The following is an 18,901-nucleotide window of genomic DNA, read 5'->3' on the forward strand; positions in this document are numbered from 1 at the left end:
GCCATTTTCAGGAAGTTATGGACATGCATCCCAAATTCCTCTACACAATAATGCTCCTGCGGGTTTTGCTATTAATTTTTGTCCCCTCACATTTGACCTCAACATATCATACCTTGATGCTGCCCTCTCCCACATTTCCATTTCCCAGACATCCATGCTCACTCCATTTTCCCACCCTAACAGGGATAGAGTTCCTATTGTCCTCTCAACGACCCCTTGAACCTTCACATCCAATACATTATACTTTGCAACTTTTGGCATTTTCAATAGGATCTTACCATGATCCTTAACACCCCACACCCACTCCCCATTTTCTGCAAGTATTGTTCCCTCTGTGATTCCCTCGTCTACTCATCCCTCCCCACTAATCTCCCTCCTGACACGTATCCCTGTGTGTGACAGAAATGCCACACCTGCCAATTCACCTCCACTCTCACTTCCATTCAAGGCCCCCACACAGTAATTCTAGGTGAGGTAACACTTCACCAGCGAGTCTGTTGGGGTCATCTACTGTATCTGGCGCTCCTGATACAGCCTCCACTACATTAGTGAAATGTGACTTAAGTAGGGAGACCACTTTGTCGAGCACCTCAGTTCCATCCGCAAAAAGTAGAATTTCCCAGTGGCCTACATTTTAATTCCTAATCTGACATGTCTGTCCATGGCTTCCTCTTCTGCCACAACGAAGCCACTCTTAGGGTGGATGAGTAACACCTCATATTCTGTCTAGGTAACCTCCAACCTAACACCATGAACATTGCTTTCTCCTTCTGGCAATTTTTTTTGTCCCTCTCCCTCTCTTCCTATTCACCACTCTGGCCTCTTAACTCTTCTCCTCACCTGCTTATCAACTCCCCCTTGGTCCCTCTCCTTCTTCCATTCTCCCATGGCCCACTCTCCTCTCCTATCAGATTCCGGTCAACATTTCCAGTCAAGATGGCACCTGAAAACAATGCTTCTTTGGTCGACATATTCTGGATAGATCATGGAACCAGCTTTTACACTTCTTTTATGTCTTTTATGCTTGTTTCTCGTCTTGAATGTGATTCTGGACCTGTTGGAGACTATGTTTTGCTGAGTGGAGATTGATTGGGTGCTTCAGGGCTCTGCAGTCTCCGAGATTCCGGGAGGTAGAGGCAGCGTGTTGAAAAGGCTTCAGGATGGTATGTAAGCCAACGTTTGACCCTATTTTGCCGATTATAGTTTCCATTGTTAACCAATTAGAGCAACGAGGGCAATTGAAATAACAAGGCAGAAGTTTGGAGATCCAGCACTCTGCAGTCTCTGAGGGGTTTCCAAGAGCCAGAGGCAACATGCACGAACCTCGTAGCGGGCATGCTGCAGGATGGGGTGCAAGCTGATGTTTGGCTCCATTTCACTGATTAAAGCTCTCATTGTTCACTGACTAAAGCAACGAGGTTGAATGAAGCATCAAAGCAAGTGTGGAGGGTGAGCACCAGCTGCTTGTCTTTTGAACCTATGCTACCAGAGAGGGAACAGAATGCACTAAGAAGAGTGTTGCCCAGTTTTTTTCCTGCTTTTTGAATATGGATTTGGACTACAAAAATCTTTTTCTTCAGTCATACAGTTGTTATATTCTTGGGGTATTTTTTGTGTGGGGATGGGAATTTGGCAGTCTGTGTGCCTGATCTGTTTTGTTAAATTTTTTTTGAGCGGGAAGAAGGATTTGGGGGTCGACCTGCCTGATCCATTTTGGTTTTTTTGTATGGGTGGAGGGATTTGGAGAGTCGATATGCCTGATCTGTTTTGTTCAGTGTTTTGTGTGGGAAGAGGGATTTGGGGGGGGGGGGTCGATGCACCTGTTTTGTTTTTGTTTTTTATGGGGAGGTGGGATTTGGGGGTTGATGATTGTGCTGCCTTTCTTTTCTTTCTTGGTTTCATGGCTATCCAGAGAATGGAAGAATTTCAGAGTTGTATACTTTCATAATAAAATGAACCTTTGACCTTTTCTCCAGCCTTTTACCTTTCCAACCCACCTGGCTTCACTTATCACCTTCTAGTTTGTCCTCCTTCCTCTACCCGACCTCATTATTCTGGCATTTTACCCCTTCCTCTCGAGTCTCAATGAAGGATCTCAGTCTGAAACGTCAACTGTTTATTCATGTCCATAGATGTAGCTTGACCTGCTGAGTTCCTGCAGCATTTTGTGTGTGTTACGCTTCATATGCTATTTTTCTACCTATATATCCAACTAATCTATATCCTGCTGCAACTCCATTTTCTTAGTCAGGTATCTTGAACTCCAGACTTTCCTCCATTGCTGAACCTTACTAAAGATATTCACCACACACACTTCACTTTCAGCCGATTGATCCAGACCCAAGTCAACAAGATCTGCACATTTTGTTTTCTAAAATGTGCAACATCTTTTTAGTAGCACCTTGGTAGTCATAAAGTCATAGAGTATGGAAACGGCCTTTGGGCCACTGTGTCCACAGCAACTATCAAGAATCTATTTTACTAATTCCATTTCCAGGCACTCAGCCCATAACTTTCTGTTCCATGGTGTTCCAGATACTGTTTAAATATTGTGAGATTGCCTGACTCCCCAAGCATTCAGTGAATTGGAGTGCGACCATGAAGAGTGTATGCAGATCTGCTCATCACTTTAAAGATATACAGGCATTGGATAGAACAAAAAGAAATACACAAGTGTATATTCACTAGAAATAAGACATGGACCCATCAAGAAAGTACAAACAGGCTAAGTTCAGATGCTCTTCTGCACTATCTCTTAATGAAGTACAGGAAGATAACGTGAACTTAAGAGTCAAGAGATCCAAGAAACCTCTGAAATTCAAATTCATATTACAAATAATGCAGGGCTCATCAAAAAGAGTTATCTCACATTCTTATATAATCACTCAATAAAGATCAACCTCATGATCGCCGTGAAATGCTTAATTTAAAAATAAATTTGTGAGAATTTAATACTATATTATAGATATCATGCTGGACATGGAGCTTGATGGAGGATATCAAGGAGTTTCTTTTACAGCTATTCTGTGATTGATATATGGCTGTTAACGTGCAATTCTACAAAAATGTGATGATATATAGTATGACCAAACTAGATTCGTTTAAATCAATAGAAAAAACTGACATATTACTGAATCAGAATCAGATTTATTATTACCTGCATGTGATGTGAAATTTGTTAACTTAGCAGCAGCAGTTCAATGCGATACATAATCTAGCAGAGAATAAAAATAATAATAAATAAACAAGTAAATCAACTGAATAGATGTTTAAAAAAAACATGCAAAAACAGAAATGCTACATATTATATATTTAAAAAAAATTGAGGTAGTGTCCAAAGATTCAATGTCCATTTAGGAATCGGATAGCAGAGGGGAAGATGCTGTTCCTGAATCGCCGAGTGTGTGCCCTCAGGCTTCTGTATCCCCTACCTGATGGTAACAGTGAGAAAAGGGCATGCCCTGGGTGCTGGTGGTCCTTAATAATGGACACTGCCTTTCTGAGACACTGCTCCCTGAAGATGTCCTGGGTACTTTGTAGGCTAGTACCCAAGATGGAGCTGATGAGAGTTACAACCTTCTGCAGCTTCTTTTGATCCTGTGCAATACCTCCTCCATACCAGACAGTGATGCAGCCTGTCTGAATGCTCTCCACGGTACAACTATAGAAGTTTTTGTATTTGTTGACATAACAAATCTCTTCAAACTCCTAATAAAGTATAGCCACTATCTTGCCTTCTTTATAACTTACATCGATATGATGGGACCAGGTTAGATCCTCAGAGATCTTGACACCCAGGAACTTGAAGCAGCTCACTCTCTCCACTTCTGATCCCTCTGTGAGGATTGGTATGTGTTCCTTTGTCTTACCCTTCCTTAAGTCCACAATCAGCTCTTTCGTCTTACTGACATTGAGTACCAGGTTGTTGCTGCAGCACCACTCCACTAGTTAGCATATCTCACTCCTGTATGCCCTCTCATCACCAGCTGAGATTCTACCAGCAATAGCTGTATTGTCAGCAAATTTATCAATAGCATTCGAGCTATGCTTAGCCACGTAGTCATGTGTACATAGAGAGTAGAGCAGTGGGCTAAGCAAACACCCCTGAGGTGCACCAGTGTTGATTGTCACTGAGGAGGGTGTGTTATCACCAATTCACACAGATTGTGATCTTCTGGTTAGGAAGCTGAGAATTCAATTGCAGAAGGAGGTACAGAGGCCCAGGTTCTGCAACTTCTCATTCAGGATTGTGAGAATGATGGTATTAAATGCTGAGCCACGATTGATGAACAGCATCCTGACGTAGGTATTTGTGTTGTCCAGGTGGTCTAAAGCTGTGTGAAGAGCCATTGAGATTGCATCTGCTGTTGACCTATTGTGGCAATAGGCAAATTGCAATGGGTCCAGGTCCTTGCTGAGGCAGGAGTTCTGTCTAGTCATAACCAACCTCTCAAAGCATTTCATCACTGTCGATGTGAGTGGACCAGGCAATAGTCATTAAGGCAGCTCACATTATTATTCTTAGGCACCGGCATAATTGTTGCCTTTTTGAAGCAAGTGGGAATTTCCACCTGTAGCAGTGAGAAGTTGAAAATGTCCTTGAATACTCCCGCTAGTTGGTTGGCACAGGTTTTCAAAGCCCTACCAGGTACCCCACTAGGACCTTCCACCTTCTGAGGGTACACTCTCTTTAAAGACAGCCTAATGTCGGCCTCTGAGATGGAGATCACAGGGTCATCAGGCGCAGCAGGGATCTTCACAGCTGTAGTTGTGTTCTCCCTTTCAAAGCGCGTATATAAGGCAATGGGTTCATCTGGTAGTTAAGTATGCTGTCATTCATGCAATTGGGTTTCTCTTTGTAGGAAGTAATGTCTTGCAGATCCTGCCAGAGTTGCCATGCATACGATATCGCCTCCAAACTCATTTGAAGTTGTCTCTTCACCCTTGAAATAGCCCTCCATAAACCATATCTGGTTTTCTGGTACAGGGCTGGGTTGCCAGACTTGAATGCCACAGATCTAGCCTTCAGATGACGTACCTCCTGTTTCATCCACAGCTTTTGGTTTGGGTATGTACAGTAAGTCTTTGTGGGCACACACTCATCCACACAGGTCTTAATGAAGTCAGTAACAACTGCAGCATACTCATCCAGGTTCGAAGAGGAATCCCTGAATACAGTCCAGTCCACTGTCTCAAAGCAGTCCTGAAGGTGCTCCTGTGCTTCATTGATTACTTACATAAACGATTAAACACATTTACTATTTGAAATATCAGATGGCACTTTAGTTCAATCAGAAACTGATGAAGTATATATTAAATTTGTTGGTTTTTAAGTTTTAATTGAGAGGAGGGAAATATGCCTCATAAGTGAATAAACCCTATTTCCTTTTATAGTAATATATTCATATTCCTGATTTTCAGAAATTTCTGTAGATGATATATTAATATATGGCAGAGAAGTCTGAGGTGTTGCACATTGGGAGGACAAACCAGGGTAGTGAGTACAGGTGCTGGTATGTTCTGTTGAAGTTGCAAAGGATCTTGGTAAGGCCTAATCTAGTATATTGTGTGCCATTCTCGTGACCTACTTACAGGAAAGATATCAATAAAATTTTAAAAATAAAGAAAGAATTTACAAGAATGTTGGGACTTGAGGACCTGAGTTTCAGGGAAAGGTTGAATAGGTTAGGATTTTATTCCTTGAAGTGTAGGAGAATGAGAGGAATTTGACAGAGGTATACAAAACGATGAGGGGGATAGATAGGGTGTTTTTTTCCCCACAGAGGTTGGGTGAGAACAGAATTAGAGGTCACAGGTTAAGGCTGAAAGGTGAAATATTTACGTTGAACCTGAGGGGGTACTTCTTCAAGCAGAAGGTGGTGCAAGTGTGGAATGGGTTTTGATTGTAAGTGGGGGATTTCAACATTTAAGCAACATTTAGATAAGTGCATAGAATGAAGGCGTATAAAGGGATATGATCTAAGTGAAAGTTACATAAGATAGAACATAGTCCAGTACAGTAAGGGAACAGGCCCTTCAGCCCACAATGTTGTGCCAAACCAATCAAATGACTAACTAAACCAGGGGTTCCCAACCTTTTTTATGCTATGGACCACTGCCACTGACTAAGGGGTCAGTGGACCCTAGGTTGGGAATCCCTGAACTAAACAAATCCCTTCTGCCTACACAATGTCACTATCCTTCCATTTTCCTTACATTCATGTGTCTATCTAAACATCTCTTAACTCTCTAATATATCTGTCTCTACCACCATCCCAGGCAGCACATTCCTGCTACCTGAACCCTCTATGTGTCTCCGTTAAACATACCCCCTCTCACTTTAAATGCAAGCCCTCTGCTATTAAACCTTGCAGTCCCTGGAAAAAAGATATTGTCTGTTCTACTCTCTCTATGCCTCTCATAATCTTACAACCTCTATCAGATCTCACTTCAGCCTCCTCTGCTCCAAAGAAAGCAACTTAAGTTTGTCCAACCTCGTAGTATAGCACATGCCCTCTAATCAAGCAACATTCTGGCAAACCTCTTCTGCATCATCTCCAAAGCCTTCCTTCCTTTAATGTGGTGATCAGGACTGTACACTATAGTCCCATCTGGACTAAGCAGAATAACAGATTATGAGCAAACATGAGGAAATCTACAGATGCTGGAAATTCAAACAACACACACAAAATGCTGGTGGAACACAGCAGAACAGGCAGCATCTATAAGGAGAAGCACTGTCGACGTTTTGGGCCAAGACCCTTTGTCAGGACTACCATAACTGAAAGGAGAGATACTAAGAACAGATTATGACACAGATTAGGTAGGCAGAAGAGACTATTTCCGTGTTGTAGTGCTCTATCACTATGACTATGTACTGCATCAATGTTTGCCTTGTTTCCAAAAATTCTCCAATAGATTAGATGTTCCCAAAATCCCAGTACCCAGAGTTGGACAAGATGTCTGCAGCCTCCTAGTTTAAGGTCAAGCCAGCTAGTTTAAACTCTGGAGCATCAACATCTGAGTTGATCTATTTTGTGCCCAACACAAAGGCACAAAGTTCTGCTTTACTAGGAGTTCGAACAGATTTGATATGTCATCAAAGACTCTTGCAAATTTCTGTAGATGCACAGCCTGGTATGGAGCCTCCAATGAAGGAGGCTGTAAACTCAGCTAGTTTTGTCATGGACACAATCAGTCTCATCTTAAAGCGGTGGCAACTCAAGAAGGTGGTATTACAGATCCTCACCATCAGGACATGCCCTCTTCTCATTACCATCACCAGGGAGAAGATACAGAAGCCTTAACACCCACACTCAACATTTTAAGTCACTTCTATCCCTCTGCCATCAGATTTCTGAATGGTCCTTGAAAGAAACAACATAACTTCATCATTCATTTTTGCACTTTTAATTTATTTTGTATATTGAAGTCACATTTGTGACTTACACTGTACTGCTGCCACCAAACAACAAATTTCACAACATGAAAGTTAACATGGAGCCTGATCAGCAGAGACCTGAATCACGGAAGGCATAGTAGAAGAGTAGGAAATGTGACTAAAAGCTGTGTGCCAGACTTTCAAGATCTATTTGGCCACTGCTGAACTTAATTCTGTTGACTAAAGACCAGACTAATCTGGAAAATTAGGACTAGTGGAACAGAACAAGTTTAAAAAATTTAACTTACCTTCAACTGTTTTGGCAGCAACCTTTATAAACTTCAGTGGAAATCTATTATAAGATGTGTTCCACTTGTCATGAACAATATTTATTCTGCATTTTTTTTAAAAAAGATAAACTTTAATTATTCTGTAATTAAAGCTAATATTATAGTTAAATGTTACCAAGAGGATCTTGTTAAAATAGTCTAACAAAGACATTGACTAAACAATATTTTATTGCAGAATTTTGTCATCAGCAAGCAAATTTTGAAGTTCTATTTGCTGACCTACATCGGCTCCTGTGAAAGCAAAACTACAAAGGTGCCTTCACTTCTCTAATTCCAGCAGCTCAAACCTGCTCAAATTTAATGATGACACATTAGCACTAATAGCAATTATTTTAAACTCCCAAGGCAACCTGCTTTAGAATTCCCTCCCTTACCTCATACACATTTTTTTTCATTTCTATTTATCTCTATTTCTTATTCTAAGGCATTCCTTAAAAACAATCATTTTGATGAAAGTTGATGTGCTTATTTCTTGTTGGCAACATGGCAACCTTCTCAACAGAAATGTACAGCATTCCCCAAGCTCGATAATTTAATGCAGATCTGTGCATTGTTTCCTACTACAGCCATGATTCATTCCTTCTATGTAGGTTTCCACTTCATCCTGATTCCAATCTGGTCAAATGCTGGAAATGCAACAAGACAGGGGACTCCATGACTCATGACTCCTGTCAAGAACTCAAGCACAAGGTACAGAACTGCCAAGACAATGAGAAATTTGCAAATCATTCATGCCCTCTGCAACATTTCCGTGAGCATATTTCCAGATTTGTAGTCTGAACTGCAAAATGCATAACATTGTCTAACCTGCTCAACATTTCCTATAGCTCTGTACTGCACAGCTTTTACAATTCTTTGTTCATGCCTTCATTTAGTCTATCAATCTAATAACTTCATCCACAACAACCCTGACGCCATCCTGTCAGATCATCCATTAGTCATATTCGTCACTCGCGTAATCCTTCTGCAATTTATATTCTTTCTCATGCTGGCCAGCAAAAAGTGATGCACCCTTATCCAATTTCCTAGCAATGGATATATCTCTGTGCAGGCTACATCTCTTAAAAGACACATTCAAATACTTCTTAAAGTATGTTAGGTGCTTTTACCAATTTTTGGAGTTCCAGAACCCTACTGCTCTATGTAAAAGAATTTTCTTCATCTTCTCACTATTAATTATACCCTAAGTGCTTCTTGGTTTCGGAGCTCTTTATAAAAGAGAACAAATTCTTTTTGGAACAAATTCTTTCTACTTAATCCATTCAATTTCTTCATAATTATACATACATTAATTATATCTCCTTTCAAGCTCTTCTAATCCAAAGAAAACAAGTACCATCTGTATAATTTTTCATAAAGTCTTCAATTTTCCAATCATGGTAAAACTATTTACATTTTTTCTTTTCTCCCCCCCCCCCCAAATGTGGGTACTGTCAAGTTCAGCTTTCAATGCCCACTCCTAGCTGTCACTGTGAGCCACCTACTTGAACATCCAAATTTTTCTGCAGTGTTAGTACAGCACAGCACAAATCCTTTGACCTACAATATTGTGCCAACCTATATAAACCTACTCCACAATTAATCTAACCCTTCTCTTCTACATGAGCCATAACCCTCCACTTTCCAACACTCATATGCCAATTTAAGAGTCTCTTAAAGATCCCTATTATATCAGACCTCACCACGATTGACAGATTCTTTCTTGCTGGACTGGCAAATTCATAGCATGAATGTAATCATTCACTCATCAGCCCATGCCCCTATACTGTCTAGTTACATGCAATTGCAAAGGAATTGTGAATGGAATTGAACATTGTACAATCATCTTTGAACATCTCCGTTTATGGAAATCAAAATCACAGATGCTGGAAACTCAAAATAAGTCCTTTAAACACTTAGCAGGTCAGACAGCATTCTGTGAGTAGAGAAATAGAGTCAACATTTCTGAGCAATGCTCCTTCATTGGAATTCTTTTGATTTCCAGCAGCGACAGCCTTTGTGCAAGATACAACTCCAATCATTGGAATAGTTTATCCTTGATGCCAATAACTTCAATTTTATGGCATGGTACACTACGGTATTTGTTTACTGTCATGTATACCAAGATACAGTGAAAAACTTTGTTTACAAGCCATTCAGCTAATGGGGTAGTTAAAAAGAAAATAAGTGCAGAATAAGCTACAGGGAAAGTGCAGCACAGATAAACTAATAAAATCTAAAGGCTACAATAAGGTAGATTGAGAGACAACTCTTTACTAGAGCTCCTGATGCCTTAATGTGCAGAATAAGCTACAGGGAAAGTGCAGCACAGATAAACTAATAAAATCTAAAGGCTACAATAAGGTAGATTGAGAGACAACTCTTTACTAGAGCTCCTGATGCCTTAATGTGAAGGCCTATCATACCCACATCACCCCTGGAATTCAGTACTGAAGTCTATGTGTGGACAAAGACTTTGATGAGATCTGGAGTGGAGTTCATCCAATTACACTCAAAATGGACAGCAGTGGGCAGATGATTAGTGAGCAAGTGCCATTTGCTGGCATTATCGATGGTGAACTTTATCAAGTTGCTGACAAATGAGTAGATTAATGGGACTCATGCCAGGTTAAACTTAAAATTAATTTTGTGAATAAAGCATACCAGAACAATTTTTCATATAGTTGGTTAGATGCCTATGTAAAGACACCTTTCTTTAAAAATTAAGTCAAGTCAAGTTGCTTTTTATTGTCATTTCGACCATAACTACTGGTACAGTACACAGTAAAAACAAGACGTTTTTCAGGACCATGGTGCTACATGAACAACACAAAAACTACACTGAACTACATAAACCAACACAAAAACTACACTAGACTACACACCTACCCAGGACTGCATAAAGTACACAGAACAGTGCAGGCATTACAATAAATAATAATCAAGACAATAGGCACAGCAGAGGGCAGTAAGTAGGTAGTTTGATGGCTTGGGGTAAAATCTGTTACATAAATAAACAGCTGAATGGCAGTTTCCGGGATTCTGTCTGTTTCTGTACTCCCGCCGAGTATTTCGCTACCACAGATGCAGTCTGATTTAATGTGCATTGAAGAGCAGAATAGACAGGAGAGCCAGTCGGCTAGGGCTTGCTTTTTTCCTGGCACGGACTCCTGCCCATTCACCTCGCTTCCGCTTCCTCGCACACTGCTTACGATGTCCCCAACTCTGGCCACTGGCATCAGGCAACTCCGAGGACTGTAGGCCCGATTCCCTCAGCAAGCCGAGGTCGCACAATCTAACCAGCAGATGTTCATGAAGGTTTGTTTTTGGGCAATCTCTGTATTGTAGTAGTATCTGGCGATGGTAGATAGTTGCTCTGTTATCCATTGCCCTAAACCCTAATTGTGCCTTAAAATTAAATTTAAAAAACTAAATTAAAGTAGCACCAGATCCAAAAGGCTGCTGCTGCTGTGTGCCACGCCGCCTAGAGGATGTCAGCTTATGTCAGTACTTTAATACTGCAATAACTAGAATCATACACTGTTCCTGCCTGACTTTTCTGCTCTTGTATTCTAAATAAACAGCAGCATCCAAATATGAGTTTTTATCTATCTCACCAACTCATGCACCAAAACTCAGTGGCCACTTTATTAGGTACAAGACTGAAACCTAGTGTCATCTTCTGCTGCTACAGTGCATCCACTTCAAGGTTCAACATGTTATGCATTTAGAGATGCTCTTCTGCACACTTTTGTTGTTACACATAGTTATTTGAATTCCTGTCAGCTCGAACCAATCTGGTCAATCTCCTCCGACCTCTCTCATTAACAAGGTGTTTTCAGTCACAGAACTGTTGCTCACTGATATTTTTAGTTTTTTGCACCATTCCCTGTAAACTCTGTTGTGCATGAAAATCCCAGAAGATCTGCAGTTTCTGAGATAATCAAACCATTTTGTCTGGCACCAACAATCATTCCATGGTAAAAGTCACTTAAATCACATTTCTTCCTCACTTTGATGTTTGGTCTGAACAACAAATGAACCCCTTGACTATGTCTGCATGCTTTGATGCATTGAGATGCTGCCACATGATTGATTGATTAGATACTTGAATTAACAAGCAGCTGTACAGGTACATGCCTAATAAAGTGGTCACTGAGTGTATATATAAAGATCTATGAACAAAGATCTAAAGTGCCGATGTTCTCACACATAACATTAGTATTTCTTATTTATGTAGTATTGCCTTATTTTAATCTCCCCAAATATATTACTTCACTCTTCTCTGAATTGATTTCCATTGCCACCCTTCTCCCCAATTGATCACGCCACTGAAATCCTCGTACATGAAGAAGCTTTCCTATTTAGTAGTAATAACACAACCAAAACTTAATATGCCAAATCCCAACTTTCTTCCAAATTTCTCTGTCTCTGCTACATCTGAACATAAGATATTCCATTCCAGGACATCTGAAATGTCCTCTTTTTGAGAAAATTTGCTTTCCCTTCTGCTGTGGTTGAACATATTGGTATAAACAAGGTAGGTAGGAAAAGGAAGGAGGTCCTGCAGAGAGAATATAGGGAAGTAAGTAGAAAGCTGAAAAGCAAGACCTCCAGAGCAATGATCTCTGGATTGCTGCCTATATCACGCACCAGTAAGGGCGAAAATAGAATGATTTGGCAGAGGAATGTTTGACTGAAAAATTAGTGCAGGGGACATGGTTTTTGATTTCTGTTCCATTGGGATCACTATTAGGGAAGGTATGACCTGTACAAAAAGGACAACTTCCACCTTGCGAGCAGATTTGCTGGAGCTGTTGGGGAGGGTTTAAACTAAACTAATTAAACTAATTTGGCAGGGAGATGGGAACCAGAGAGATAGGGCTGAGTATGGGGCAGTTGGTACACAACTAGATTCAGTGTGTAGTCAGATTGTGATGAAGGACAGGCAATAATGATTTTCGGATGGCCCGATTGAATCGGAAGCAAGCAAGGAGGCGACTCACAGGTCTGTGAGTAAGATTTAAAAAGGAGCGTTCATGGGCTTTCTGTGATTTTCTGGCAGCCCAATCAAATTGAGAGCAAAGTGATGACTCACAGGTACGTAAGTGAGATTTTAAAATGGGCATTTGTGTCTGTTAATGCATCGTTCGAGCAGTGAGAATAGCTCCAGGGGCAGTGTTGTGTTCTTTGTGTGAGATGTAGGAAGTCTGGGACACCTCCAGCCTCCCGGATAACTACACCTTCACTAGGTGCACCAAACTGCAGCACTTCAGACAATGTGTTAGGAAACCAGAACTGCAGCTTGATGACCATCAGCTCATATAGGAAACTGAGAAGGTGAAAGATAAGAGTACAGTGAAGTAGTCACCAGTAAGTTGCAGGAGGCAGGTGCCTGGGTGACTGACAGGAGTGAGTTAGGAAATAGGCAACTGGTATAGAGTACCCATGTGGTCATTCCCCTCAACTATAAGTACACTGTTTTGGACATGGTTGGGGGGACAAACTAATAGGGGAGCCACAGCAAATGAGGTCTCTGGCACGGAATCAGGCGCTGTGGCTCAGAAAGGAAGTGGGGGTGGGGGGAGGCAAAGAGGACTGCAGTAGTGATCCAGGTGTCAGGGTCAGGGATATCTCAGATCAAGTCCACAGCGTTCTAAAAGGGGAGGGGGAGCAACCAGAAGTCATGGTACAGATTATTACCAATGAAATAGTTAGGAAAAGGGAGAAGGTCCTGAAGAGAGAATTTAAGAGAACTAGGTAAAAAGCAGAAAAGCAGGACCCCCCCCCCACCCCCCCGCGTAGTACTGGTAATCACAGTAATGCTGCCAGGGCCATGTGTCAGCAAGGGTAGAAATAGGATGTTTGGCAGATGAATGCATGACTGAGGAACTGGTACAGGGGGCAAGCTTTCATTTTTCTGGATCATTGGGATCTCTTCTGGGGAAGGTATGACCTGTAAAAAAGGGGCGGGTTACACCTGAAACCAAAGGGGACCAATACTTTTGCAGGCAGGTTTGCGAAAAGTGTTGGGGTGAGAGGGAGATGGGAAACTGTGAGATAGGGCTGAGGATGGGGCAGTTGGTATACAATCAGAGACAGAGCATAGTGAGACTGTCAGGAAGGACAGGCAGATGATAGGGCAAAATTGCAGTCAGTGTGATGAGTTGCAGTCCAACAGTAGGACAAAATGAAAAGGGTGGTGAATACAGGACTGAAGGTGCTATATTTTATTGTACATACGAAATAAGGTAGATGATCTTGGAGTGCATTTAGAGATTGGCAGGTATGAAGTGGGCATCATTGAGTTGTGGCTGAAATAAGATTATAGTTGGGTGCTTAACATCCAAGCATACCCATTGCATTGAAAAGACAGCAGGTACACAGAAGGGCGTTTCATGGTTCTGTTGGTAAAAAAAGAAAACAACTCCTTAGAAAAAGGTAACATAGCACCGGAAGATATAGAATTCTTGTAGGTAGGGTTAAGAAACTATAAGGGTAAATAGATCATGAAAGGAGTGCCTCCAAACAGTAGTCAGGATATGGGCTACAAATTACAAAAGGAGATAACAAAAAATACATATCAAAAGGGCAATGTTAAGATAGTCATGGGGGAACTTCAATATGCAGATAGACTGGGAAAATCAGGTTGGTACTGATATTGGATCCTAAAAGAGAAAGTTTGAAGAATGCCTACAAGATGGCTTTTTAGAGCAGCTTGTGGTTGAGTCCACTAGGGGATCAGATATTCTGGATTGGATGTTGTGTAATGAACCAGATTTGATTAGGAAGCTTAAAGTAAAGGGACTCTTAGCACACAGTGATCAGAACATGATAGAATTCGCCCTCAATTAGAAGTTAAAATCAGATGTATCAGTATTACAGTGGAGTAAAGGGAATTACAGAGGCATGAGAAAAGAGCTAGCCAAAGTTAACTAGAAGGGTACACTAGCAGGGATGATGGCAGAGCAGCAAAAGCTGGAGTTTCTGGCAACAATTTGGAAGGTGCAGGATAGATACATCCAAAAGAGAAGTAGTATTGTAAAGGCAGAAAAATGCAACTGTAACTGACAAGGGAAGTCAAAGCCAATATAAAAGCAAAAGAGAAGGCATATACTAGAGCAAAAATTAATGAGAAGTTAGAGGATTGGGAAGCTTTTTAAAAACCAACAGAAGGCAACGAACAAACAAGAGAAAATTTGCAGATGCTGGAAATCTGAGCAACACATACAAAATGCTGGAGGAACACAGCAGGCTAGGCAGCATTTATGGAAAAAAGTACATTCAATGTTTCAGGCTAAAACCCTTTGGCGGGACTGGCAACTAAAAAAGCCATAAGGAGGAAAAATATGAAATATGAAGGTAAGCTAGCCAGTATTATCAAAGAGGATACCAAAAGTTTTTGCAGACAGATAAAAAGTAAAAGAGGCGTGAGAGTAGATATCAGCCCATTGGAAAATTATGCTGGAGAGGTATTAAGTAATGTGGGACAAGGAAATGTGGATGACTGAATAAGTAACTTGCATCAGTCTATACACTAGAAGTATGCCAGAAGCTTGAAAGTGTCAGGGGGCAGAAGTAAGTGCAGTTGCTATTACTAGGGTGAAGGTGCTTGGGAAGCTAGATAAGCCACCTGGACTACATGGACTACAACTCAGGGATCTGAAAGAGATAACTGAAGAGATTATTAAGGCATGAGTATTGAGCTTTCAAGAATCGATAGATTCTGGCATGGTTCTGGAGGACTGGCAAATTGCAAATGTCACTCCGTTCTTCAAGAAGGAAGGGAGGGAGACGAAAGGAAATTATAGGCCAGTTAGCCTGAGTTGGAGTTGGTTGCTAAGGATGATGTTTCAGGGTACTTGGTGGTACATGTTAAAATAGGCCAACATCAGCATGCTTTCTTTAAGGGAAAATCTTGTCTGACAATTCTTTGAGGAAATAACAAGAAGGATAGATAAAGGACAATCGGTGGATGCCCCGTACTTGGATTTTCAGAATACCTTTGACAAAGTGATGTACATGAGGCTGCTTAGCAGGTTGAGAGCAGATGGTGTTATAGGAAAGATACTGGCATGGACAGAGCATTGTCAGATTAGCAGGAGGCGAAGGTTGGGAATAAAGGGAACCTTTTTTGATTGGCTGCTAATGAGTAGTGGTGTACTGCAGAGGTCTGTATTGGGATGGCATCTTTTTATGTTATATCTCAATAAGTTTGGATGAAAGAATTGATATCTTTGTAGCCAAGTTTGCTAATGATATGAAGATAGGCACAATATGCAAGTAGTGTTGAAGAAGAAGGGAATCTGCAGAAGGACTACAGAAAGACTAGATTACAGATTCAGATAATGGGCAAAGAAGTGGCAGATGGAAAATTGTGTTGGGAAGTGCATGGTCATGCACTTTGGTAGAAGAAAGAAAGGCATGAACTATTTTCTTAATGGGGAGAAATTCAAAATTCAGAGGTGCAAAGGGACGGGAGTCCTTGTGCAGGAATCCCTACAGGTCAGCTTGCAGGTTGAGTTGGTGGTGAGGAAGGCAAATTCAATGTTAGCATTCTTTTTGAGAGGAAAAGAATATAAAAACAAGGATGTAATGCTGAGGACTTATGAGACATTGGTCAGCCCATACTTGGAATATTGTGTGCAGTTTTGGGTCCCATATCTAAGAAAAGAAATGCTGGCATTGGAGAGGGTCCAGAGGAGGTTCACGAGAATGATCACAGGAATGAAAGGGTTAACATATGAGGAGCGTTTGATTGCTTTAGGCCTGTATTCACTGGAGTATAGAAGAATAAGGGAAGATCTCATTCAAACCTATCAAATATTTAAAGGACTAGATAGAGTGGATGTGGAAGGGTTGATTTTTATAGTGGGAGAGTCCGGGACCAGAGGATGCAGCCTCAGAACAGAGGGACATCCATTTAAAACTGAAAGTGGGTGCTGAATTTGTAGAATTCATTGCCACAATTGGCCATGCCAAGTCATTGGGTACATTTAAGGCGCAGGTTGATCGGTTCTTGAATAATCAGGGCGCCAAAGGTTACAAGGAGAAGGCAGAAGGGTGGGGTTGAGAAGAATAATAAACCAGCTATGATGGCGTGGTAGAGCAGACACGATGAGCAGAATGACCTAATTCTGTTCCTATGTCTAGTGTGATCCAGCCTCCGCAACCTGCACATTTTTCTTCATCTCCACCAAATGCAATGAAACCACACCATCAACCACATCTTCTCCCCATCCCCTTCTTCCTTTCACAGGGACTACTCTCTCCATTACTTGCTGGTCCACTCATCTCTCCAACCCTGACACTTACCCTGCCCCCATAAAAGATGCAACATGCCCTTACATCTTCTCCCTCACTACTATTCATGGGTCTAATCACTCAAGATGAGGCATGCATCTCCTACAACATCAGTGACCAGTCACAGGCTAAGACACTGTTTTGCAGAGCAACAACGCTATGTCCATAATGACTATACAGTCGGCCCTCCTTATCCGCAGGTTCCGCATGCAGATCAGGAAAACCCGGAAGTTCTCTCTCCAGCACTTGTTGTTTGAGCATCTACAGACTTTTTTTTTCTTGTCATTATTCCCTAAACAATACAGTATAACAACTATTTACATAGCATTTACATTGCATTGGGTATTATAAGTAATCTAGTGCTGATTTAAAGTATACAGGAGGATGTGCATAGGTTACCACGGATCGGGAATCAAAAAAAATGTAAGTTCTCTAAGTCGGAACAGGTATATCCGGTATTATTTAGTGTCAGTCAGTAAAACATTTGTCTTAGAATATAGTATATATTTTACCTTTCTATGCATATAAAACACTTAAGAAATGTATGCATTTCAATAATTAAACCATTGCATTGCTTAGTAGTAACTGTAGCTTTTATCGGGGTAGGGCCTTCACATGCTCCATTATTCTCACTTTATCCTGACTGTAGCCAAACGCTTTTCCAATGACCAATGGCATTTCACCTCTTTCCGATTGCTTTATTATTTCCACTTTATTTTCAATCGTGATCGTTTTCTGGAACAGAAACACTGCAGGCGGTGGGTCCTGAGCTCCACCAGGTCCTAAAGTCCACCGACTTGAGCATTCGCATTTTTTCATATCCACATGGGGTCCCGGAACCCATTCTCCTATGGATAAGGAGAGCCGACTGTACTTAGCTCCTGCAACTCCTCTTTCCATTCTCACAGCAACATGTCCATCCCCGGGTTCTCCATGAAACATATTTCATCTGTGCCTGACAACTTATGCACTTCAAATGATGTTACACCCCTTATCAGTTCCTCTTTTACAAAGTTTATCCATCTTCCTTAACTAGAATTTTGACATCTTCCATGAAGACCACTTCAAAGTATTCATTAAGAACCTTACCCAGGTTCATAGCTTATAAAGCTATATATATAAAAATTTGTGGGTTGTTTATTGACCCTGTTTTCTTACTTATCATCTCTTTATGTAAAAACAATACATCTCTGGGTTTACTTTTATCTTACTTCCCTTATCCTCTCTTTGCTTTCCTAACTTAGCATTTAATTTCCACCCTTATATTTTCTATATTCTTCCAGAATTCAACCATCACGACTACAATTAGTAACACTACCAAATCCAAGAAAATTACTTAAGAATGCTATTCTACATCAGTATGTAGATTTCTGTGAACAGTAATCATTAAAGTCACCCTTGGGCAATTTCTTAACAATTATTGTCTGTGCTCATTTATGCAGTACATGCGCAAGATATAAAGTTAATAGTAATAACTTTGAAAATGAAGGACTGCTGAGATTCTATTAAGGACACGTCAGAAGCTATGGTTGTCAGACTCAAGAAGCTCTAGGGCATGGGATCCCTGCGATAGAATGTAGTATCTCAACATGGCAACAGAATTATGGCTTATCTGCCTGGATGATAATGAGACATAATAGTGGTAGAAACATAGGCACATTAGCATTTTCAGGAAAAAATAGCAGGTGCTTCCACTGAATGAGTCATTCTCTTCAACAACTGCCTAACACTGATGGATTTGCATGAGGACAGAAAAGAGAATGGATGACAAATAGTTCTACAATAAAACAAGACAATAAGTGACAACATGGATTCACTCTCAGATGAGCTCAGTATCTTTGTTGCTCACTTTGACCATCAAAACAATGGAGGAACATTCATGAACTTC

General features: G+C 40.9%; 1 protein-coding gene across 6 annotated transcripts in view; it reads right to left on the minus strand.

Moving 5' to 3' along the window:
• erich2 (glutamate-rich 2) overlaps positions 1-18,901 on the minus strand; it is a 105,077-nt gene that overhangs the window by 50,887 nt on the left and 35,289 nt on the right. For 2 of the 6 annotated variants that reach the window (XM_059966602.1, XM_059966601.1), the window contains exon 2: positions 3,158-3,214. The exons of the other annotated variants lie outside the window; for them this stretch is intronic. The gene's annotated coding sequence lies outside the window, so the exon portion shown is untranslated. The remainder of the gene's footprint in view (positions 1-3,157; positions 3,215-18,901) is intronic. 6 annotated transcript variants of the gene reach the window in all.

This window comes from Hypanus sabinus, chromosome 4 (assembly GCF_030144855.1).
Source record: "Hypanus sabinus isolate sHypSab1 chromosome 4, sHypSab1.hap1, whole genome shotgun sequence".
NCBI classification, from domain to species: Eukaryota; Metazoa; Chordata; class Chondrichthyes; order Myliobatiformes; family Dasyatidae; genus Hypanus; species Hypanus sabinus.